Source organism: Coturnix japonica, chromosome 13, assembly GCF_054131305.1.
Source record: "Coturnix japonica strain WE chromosome 13, WE-NBRP24, whole genome shotgun sequence".
Classification (NCBI taxonomy): domain Eukaryota; kingdom Metazoa; phylum Chordata; class Aves; order Galliformes; family Phasianidae; genus Coturnix; species Coturnix japonica.
Window position 1 is genome coordinate 9,699,500 of NC_140675.1, and position 8,916 is coordinate 9,708,415.

Genomic DNA, 8,916 nt, shown 5'->3' on the forward strand with positions numbered 1-8,916 from the left:
TGTCTGAAAAGCTCAATCCACTGGTATGCAATAAGGGACTAGCTTCCAATCAGTCACAGATTGCCAGTTGAAAATCAATGCCAGACAAATCCAATTAGAAAAAAAAAAAGAGTCTCCATTTCTTTAACAAAGGTGGTAATTAAGCCTGGAAAAATTTTTATGAGTAGACTTATTAATTCCTCTGGTTACCTGCTAATATTTGTGTCCAGATGGAGATCAGATAAAGCCTGAAAAAATAAATTAATTGATGATGGACCCAGATCCACAGTATAGTGTTTTCAGAAGTGAAGCAGCTCTTCCAGCCATGGCTGGATTTCAGCTTTTGGTTGTTTCACATCAGCTGTGTAGTAAAATGCTCGATCCATGAATTCTGGCTCTGGGGGCTGACAGTTGACCTTAGGGAGGCATTTCAAACCATGATGCCATTTTCATACGTCACTGGGTTTACATCTATTTCCTACAGTCTTTGACAAAAAGATTTGGAAATTTTATTTATTTATTCTTTTTTCTTGATACACAGGACACTCATCAGAATATCTTCTATCAGCCATAAAGTGATTTGAAACTGAAGGTACCTGCTGTCAAAGGCAGATTTTTACTCAACTGTGCTTTATATACAGAAGCTATTTCTTGTACTTGTACTGGAACCTCTCTGCACCGAGGCAGACGTAACATGACTAATAGGCTCATTGTGACTAATAAGTTTGCCCCAGCTACTGCACATCAGTCAAATCATGCATTGCTTTTCACCAGACATGACACATCATGATATGTAAGGCTGGGAATTTTGAAAGATAATATTAGTGATAGACTGTGCCCTGATGCAACAACTCAAAGTGCAGTTTTAACTATCTGCAGAATAACTACGTGGATTTCCTGCCAGGAAGCCTTGGGCCAGGATCTCAGTTGAGTCTCCTGAGTAAGCATCAGGTGTTAGTAAGGATACTGATCTGCAGTGTCCATGTCATCCTGTTATACAAGGGAGGTTTTTAGGTTGGCCAGACAGGTTGGTTTCCAAGATTATTGGGATTAAGATTTGAGATGGAATCACGCCTTAGGTAAAATGCTTACAAAGATCAAACCTTCAAATAGCTTTTAACTAGGATTAAGAGGTGAATGGAACAGGAAAGAGCAAAAGTAAGCACTCAGCAAGAGGGTCAGTCAGTGTGGCACTGAAGCAGAGAGTTTGCAGAGGCTGACACAGCACAGGGTGTAGAAAGCACTGAGAACTGAGGGAATTAGAGAAAAGCATCTCACTAACTCAAGTTTACAGCAATGAGAAAGGATTCAAAGAACCAAGACTCAAGAACCTGTTAATTGAAAACAATAGGTAACTTCCTTTCATAGCAACAGCCCTAATCATTTCTCTCATCCATTTCTCTCTAATCCATTTCTCTCATCCCCCACCTAAAAATCTGCCCTTCCAGGTAACAGAATATCACCTTTCCTTCAATCCTCACAGCCCAAAGAGAGGGAATTATATTCTCATCCTCAAATTTCAGCACACTCAGTCTTTCAAAGGAGCTGTAGGGTGAGGATATGAGGCTTTCTCACTAGAGCACTGATATCTCTGAAACTCCTAAGTCGGATGTGAAAACCTCAGTTCCTTGGTACTGGGTTATAAACCCTCAATTGCAGCTCTTTGACTGTCACCAGTAAGAAATAACTTGTTTGCTGCTAATTATTGAACATTCATTAGATTCACAGAGTGAGGAATATGTAGGGTTGTGATAACTTCTCCTTCTAATTGTGTATTTAATTGGTGATACAGTGGCAACAATAACAGTCAATTTGTTCTTGAGATCCTTTCTTCACTATTTCCAAAGCTGTATGGCTAACTGGTATAAGAGAAGTTAATGGCTAAAGACTCTCCTAAGATGCATTTAAATATGACATAATGAGGACATCAATTAACTTAGGGCAAGAGTTGATTAACTATGAAAATCAGTAACGCTCAGTGGGGTGTAACAGCAGAGGGACAGTGATCTTCCAGGCCATAATTTCACAACAAGATCATAATCTCACAGCAAATTCTTAAGTGTCCCAACTGAGAAAACAGTAGAGTTTAATTTTGGGTCTTACTGTATTTGTGATACTAGAAGAGGACATTACATTTGGAATAACTCCCTATAGACACGACTGCCTTCTTAACCTTCACTGAAGCAGCTGAAGAAATGCTTTGTGCTATAAAGTGGGACTGCTAGCTGATATTACCACAGAGGCTTCAGGAAAGTATGCACCATATCCTGGCATTTACCAAATGTAGTAAAGTATCTACAGCTTCGTGTATTTATAAACCATCTCATGATCTTAGAAAAGGCGTCGGGGAGAAGTCTTGATAGGAAGAAGAGATTTATGGATAACTGCGTTTCACACTAGATAAGAATTTGCAAGATGATGAGGTAGCAGAAAAGGCAATTCTGTGGAGAGCTGCTTCCCTTCAGCAGAGACTGTGCAGTAAGGAGGCAGAGAACAAACAGGCGGTGTGGATAGAGCTCTGATCTGGCCTCACCTGGACAGCAGGACAACCACCACTTTTGGAGGCTGGCAGATTTCAGCATCTGCCCCATCTCTGTCCTGAATAACCAAAGAAGAGAAAGACAGAAACAAGCTGGAGGGTGTTCACAGAGTGCAGAGAAAGTATTACAGGCTGAGAGGAACTGAATTATAGGGCAAGATTATAAGGAAAATGAAATATTGCTCTAGGCCAGATCTGTGCCTAGAGCAATGCTTTACTCATGCACAGTTGCTCTGATTTATATTAGAGAAGATTGTAGCTTCTGACACCCTTGTTCGCTTTGCACAGAAAATTTCATTTCTTGGATTTTTATATGGAAGTCAGAGGAAATGAATGCTTCTTACATAAATAAGAAGATGTTAGGAGTGCATCAATAGAAGAAGGTTCTGTACTACATAAAGCTGTCTGCAGCAGCAGTGATTTCTGCAGAAATTAAGAAGGGAAAAGACATGCAAAGTGCTCTCAAACACAGAATAGTCGAAGGCCTCAAACTGAGGAATGTTACATTGTCTACCAAAAAGCTTTCAGTGAACTGAGAGAGAAAAGGACCTACTAATGGCTGAGCAAGGCATCCCCCCTGGACCTGATCTGTATAATATACTTCAAGCCAGAAGCAGAAAGCGACCTAAACCCCTCAGAATTGACAAGGGCAGTAAAAGAGCAGAATAGAGAAGAATACTAAAGTGAGAAGGAAAATCAGGTCTGCAGCACTCACCCTTACATATGAATATACACACATAGTGTCCCCCCCACCACAGTTTTTAAGACTGTCACAAGGTAAGATGTGAGTAGACCATGCACAACAATGGCTTACCTCCATAACCTCTCTAATCTATGGCTGAGCTTATAATCATCTGCCATTCACACTTCCAGGGCCATTTCAGAGCTCATCTGTAAAGCTACACAGAACATCTTATAAAGGGAAGTGTACCACAGTGTGTCCTTGCAGAAGGTGTCCCAGCTGCTTTCTAAAAAAGGTCCACCACGGTGGAAACAAGTTTACCTCAACATCTAAATAGCCCAGACAAGCACTAACAGCCAGAAAAATGCATAAAATTCCACTTGCAGCAGCTGCCAAAAAAATAAAATAAATAGAAGCAGACTTACTTCACCCACTAAATCCATCAATCCCTAGGAGATCCATTAACAAACCTCTCAACAGCCCAAGGGTCCCACTCCCCAGGATGCTATGTGCTGTGGCCAGAATTGTCCTACCCAGCAAATGGGAATGTGCAGAGGTTTCTCCCCTTGCTCGCTTGTAGGTCTCTCCTCAAGCTCCCTGCACTTTGGCCAAGCAGCCTGCAGGCTCTGACACTGTGCCCTTTTCTGCACACTTCATCAGAGTGGGACGTGGCCATGATGGTGCCACCTCTCCCCATCCAGACCCCACGAGCTGGGAGTCTGAGAGCAAAGTGTGAGACCTGGCAGGGGACAGAGCTGGCAGCCTGCTCTGCTCCATGCAGCTCACAGAGAGAAGAGCTGTTAGCATGTAGCCCTTTTACTGGAATCCTACAGCCCCCTGGGAGACACCAATAGTAGAAGTAACTTTGAAATGAGTCCCAAACTACTTGGGACTGGTGGAGAACTTGCTGCGAATGTAACTTTCCATCCCCAAGATATTTTGGGGTAGGATAACCCGTAATGAGCTGATGCTGGTCCACAAGGTGCCAGACACTGCTGCACCCAGGTGGGGTCTAGGAGTGTTGTCACACCAAAGAACGATGTCATAGGTGAGCATTGCTCCAGGCACCCCATGTAACACCACTGCCTACTGAACTTTCTCAAGCCTCAGCCAGGTCACCGTCTCTAATTTACAGAGAACACCTTCTCTTTGTGCCCATGTCTCCTGCTGCCTTCCAAAAAGGCACTGTGGGCTATGGGCAAAATGGTTATAAATCCACCTCTTTATGTTATTCATAATATTCTATGTAAGAATGTTTGAATAATGCTTACTATCATATTTTCACTAGGCATATACATATATATGTAATGTATATGTATAAATAGGCATGTATAAATCAAAGCGTGGTTTCTCAAGGTACAGGCAAATAAAATCAGCAATTATTTTCTATTTTGTTTTTAATCACCAAACTGATGTTTTACCTCCAGATAATGACAAATATGGTCCTGACACCAGAGGTCCACATGCTCCCACTACACTCATTCAGCACGGAGCACAAATAAGTCACTTGTTAATATACCAACTGTCATGTAAGAAGCCACAATTATGCATGATTCATCCCTACAAGCTATGTAAATCTCTGGTGTGTATATATGATAACAAATGAGTGTTACTTGATGGGAGAACACAGGTGCCAAGGACTGGGACTTTCTGTACTATGGACGTCAGGCACAGCGTCGGTGTTAACACCTCCACTAACCCTCACCTTCAGGTATATGCATTTCCAAACTCTTATCAAACATCCTCTATCATTTCAGTCTGTCAGAGCACCGGCCAGCCCAGATCCTGAACACACAGCATTGTTGGAAGGTATGAGAACAGAGAAAGCACGTGCCTCCTCCCACAGCCCAAAGCACACACCATGCCCAGCCTTCCAGCTTTTAGTTTTACATGACTGAATTTGGACCTGTGCCTGCTCTTGCCATAGTGGTTACTAAATACTGGTCACAAACCAGAAAGGAGTTGCACCAACTCCTGGGACAGCAGGCTGTGCAGACAGCCATCAGCAGAAGAGGCTGGAAGCAGCAAATAGCAAAGTGTCTGAGACAGCACACTGCCTGACAGAGTTGTCTGTAAGGCTTTGGGTGTTATTTCACCCACAGATGGCATTTGTATGTATGGCAGATAAAGGTAGAGGTTGGGAGATAATTACTTTTTCTTCACAGTTCTGTCGTTCTCTAAGTAAATATCATGCCATTAATTAGTTCTGTTCCTAATCCTGAAAACTCTCATTGTAGTGCATTTAAATATGATTTCCAAGTGTTGTGTATTGTAGTGCGGACCACCCTCTATCCCAGTGCTTACGAGCTCTGTGTGTAACACCTTGAAAGTGAGCAGGCTGGTAGGGAGCAGAAGAACTTTCCTTCAGATAAAAATACAGAGGCTTGAAATGCAAGCCTGAGCAGTCCAAGGGTCAGAGGGGAAAGAATTTTTTTTGCTCGCAGGTTTGAATTCCTCTGTTAGTGATGGTATTGGATAACATCCTCGGTGTTTGCTTAGCCCCCAGTGGACAGTAAGACACAAACCAAAGCCCTGCTCACAACTGGGATAAACACTGCATTTTTGAAACAAAGGGCTCCATTGGGGCAATGGTAACGTGGCAGTAGGGATGGTCACAGTGCCACTTTGGGCTGGAGATGCATTTTGATATGTGCCCTTGATTTTCACCCACACAAAGGAAAAAGATCACCTCATTTTTTTCTTATTTCTAGCTACAATGCTTCCTGCAGTAAAAGCTGAAGAAAATGATTGATTGGTTTCCTCTGAAAGGAATATAATGCTTCCAGCTTTTACTCCAGCAGGGAAAGAAACTGGCTGGCATCATGGCTGATCTGCCAGATTGCCCAAAGATATAGCAAGAACCTGGGTATAACTACGCTAGACATACCACCCTCATTGTGAGGTGCTGTTCACAAGGTTTTTTATCTTCTGAAAGCTTTAATTGTCTGAAACTGACTTAGAAGTTAAAGGGTGTCCAGGTGATACCCTGACAGGCCACGTATTAGCTTAGACAATTATCTATTGTCAATCACTGTAACACGCAGACACTATAACATGCCACGACTCAGTCTGATCTTCTCTCTCCCTCCCATTCCACCCCTGTTCAGTCGCATGACCAGGTGTGCTGCAGGGTTACTGTAGCAGGTTTCCTCTGACTGTTCCTGGTGCACTTCCTTGGCACATGATTTACAGTTGAAAGATGGATATATGTGGCAGCATTCACACAAGGGCAGAACAGATCTTTTGCTTTCTTTCTGCTGTACAAGTCTTGCAGGGCAATCACTTGTCAGTCACACTCCACTCCTGTTCACATCTCTGTGGTGCAGTTTTCATGCAGGGAAACACAATGTACTTTGCTCTATACCCTGGGGATTAGCATACATACACATCAGGAAAGTATCTCTTTGTCTCTGTCTTCCTAGTTCCCCTGCTTCCAGTTTCAGAGTTGCTCACACATTCCTTAAGACATTTCTCCCTGCAGTGCATGCTGAGATATTAACAGCATCTCAGCTTTACAGAACTGCAGCTAAGAATGAGGCTTCAAAGACCTCTAGGTTTCTAAGCTGTGTTACCCAGTTTGCTTTTCATAGCACTAAAGACCCGAACATCAGTGATGGGCCTGAGGCCAGACTGGCAGTGGAGGAGGTGGCACTTCCCTACTGGAGACAGAAAAGCATTGGGAAAGCCATAGCAGTGCACAGCTGGCATTGCAATGACTTGGTTACAGACCACCAGGTCCTCCTAAAAACAGAACCCCTCCAGCAGGAATACCTACTGCCCATCCCCGGAGCAGACAGTGAGGGAATTTTGTTTGGGAGCCTGTGGTCCACAGGGATTGAGAAGCCAGCAGCAGAGAGCACTATGGCATCATCTCCAAAAGACATACAGCTGTTGGAAACATGTCTAGCAACCAAGCCAAGTGGGCCAGACAAAAGAGATCTGAAAGATGTCCAAGATCCTGACCTCCTGTCTGAACCAGTGGGTATGTTTCTCTTTGATTTTTTTATATAGCAGACTGAAGGCATGGTAGAAAACTTGCTGGGGTTATTGCCTCTTCCTTGCCTGTTTTTCCTCTTGAGTCTGGGTAAATGTTTTTGTTTGGAGGTCTCGCTAACAAGCTGAGGTTTTCATCTTAGTAGGTCTGCTCGTAGTACAGGACGTTCCCCTGGATTTGTGATTTCAGAGCAGGATTTTCTTTTAGAGAGTGAGGGATTTTTTATTAGAACCAGCCAGCCTCCAGAACTGCGCTGTATCTAAAAATAGAAGGGGCTGCTTTTTTTCAGATGTTAAAAATAGAGATGTATAGAAATGGTCATGGATAGGCTGCTTTTTACAAGGAGGCAGAGGTGCTCCAAGTGGAAACATTTGCAATCTGCCATGTGACCGAGGAATAGCACTTCAGAGTGCCATGAGCTGCTGCTTGCTAAGAACTAAGGAGAATCTAATAACCCTGGATGGACTGAAAATGGAACTGGGACCACGCTGGAATACACACATTTGTGTAACTTGTCCCAGATCCCAGGGGAAGAATAGGACATGGTCTTGTAACGCACGGGAACCAACAGATTGTCAAAGATGGGGTGGTGCAATGGGAGGGATGGAGCAGAATCATTCCACAAGACACTAAAGAGGCCATCTAGTTCTCCTGTCCTGGGCCCTGCTCTGGAGTGATGCTGAAAGCTGCATTCCTTTCAGCATTGCTGAAAAGCCTACCAAGCCCCATTTACCCTGCACAGCTTCTGAGTGTTCATCCACGTGACACAAGCCGAGCGCTAGGCAAAAAACAGTGACCTCAGTGGGAAAGATGGTCCTAGAAACACTTTCAAAAGCAAACAGAACTTGCACCCATTTAGAAAGTAATGTTGTGGCTTTTGGGGAGATCTGGCAGGGTGAGGATCTTGCAAAGACAGATGGATTTTGTTTGCTGTACTCTTTTTATTCCACATCTCTCGCAGCTAATTTGTGGTCATACTGATCTGCCATGTTATAGCTGAGATGTTCAAAGCTGTTAAAGTGATTTGGATAAGAAGTTACCAATAACTGGAACTGGAATTGGAATTTGGCATTTAGATTTGTTAAAAGAGGAAAAAATCCCAGCCTAGGAGTCTATATGCCACTAGAAATCTACCACATTTGAAGTTCTGTTAAGTACTAATAAGTTATTTCAAATGAAAAAAGAACCCTGCAATTTGTTTTAAAAACATATTTGCAGCAACTAATTGCCCTATAAATACTCAAGGCCAACTTCACAGGACACAGCTCGGACAGTAAGTAATGCTGTAATACACTACCCCAACTCATCTAAATAAGGGACTGCTGTTTTTTTCTCCTAAGCTGGCCAAGTCTTTAAGATACTTTAACCATCACCTCCCCAGTCTCCCACTACCGCATCAATCCCACCCTGAAGAACCAGCTGCAGCTCGAGAATCTCAGGTCAAGCATTCATGACATTTTATGAGATGGCAGCACCACATGTGCCAAATGCAGTCCTCGATTACCTCCAGTTTAGAGACACTCATGTTTCCATCAAAGGATCTGATACTTCTTGATGTAATGGCCGGGGCAGCTCCATTTTTATTGCCGTATAGATGTCCTTTCAGCTATGCTCCTGTGAAACAGTCACAGCTCAGTTCAATCCCCTGTAATACCAGGAGAAGAAAGTGGCCAACAGCTGCTCTGTGTCAGTGGCCTTGTGGAGCTCAGCAGGCTGCTTGAC

The 8,916-nt window shown here is 43.3% G+C and overlaps 1 long non-coding RNA gene across 1 annotated transcript; it reads right to left on the reverse strand.

Annotated features, from left to right (window-relative positions):
* Window positions 1–235: 235 nt before the first annotated feature.
* Window positions 236–3,818, reverse strand: LOC116652410 (uncharacterized). Its single transcript, XR_004309004.2, has 3 exons — window positions 3,734–3,818; window positions 3,333–3,417; window positions 236–464 (listed from the first exon to the last, which is right to left on the reverse strand). It is a non-coding gene; the product is annotated as an uncharacterized LOC116652410 (long non-coding RNA).
* Window positions 3,819–8,916: the final 5,098 nt, after the last annotated feature.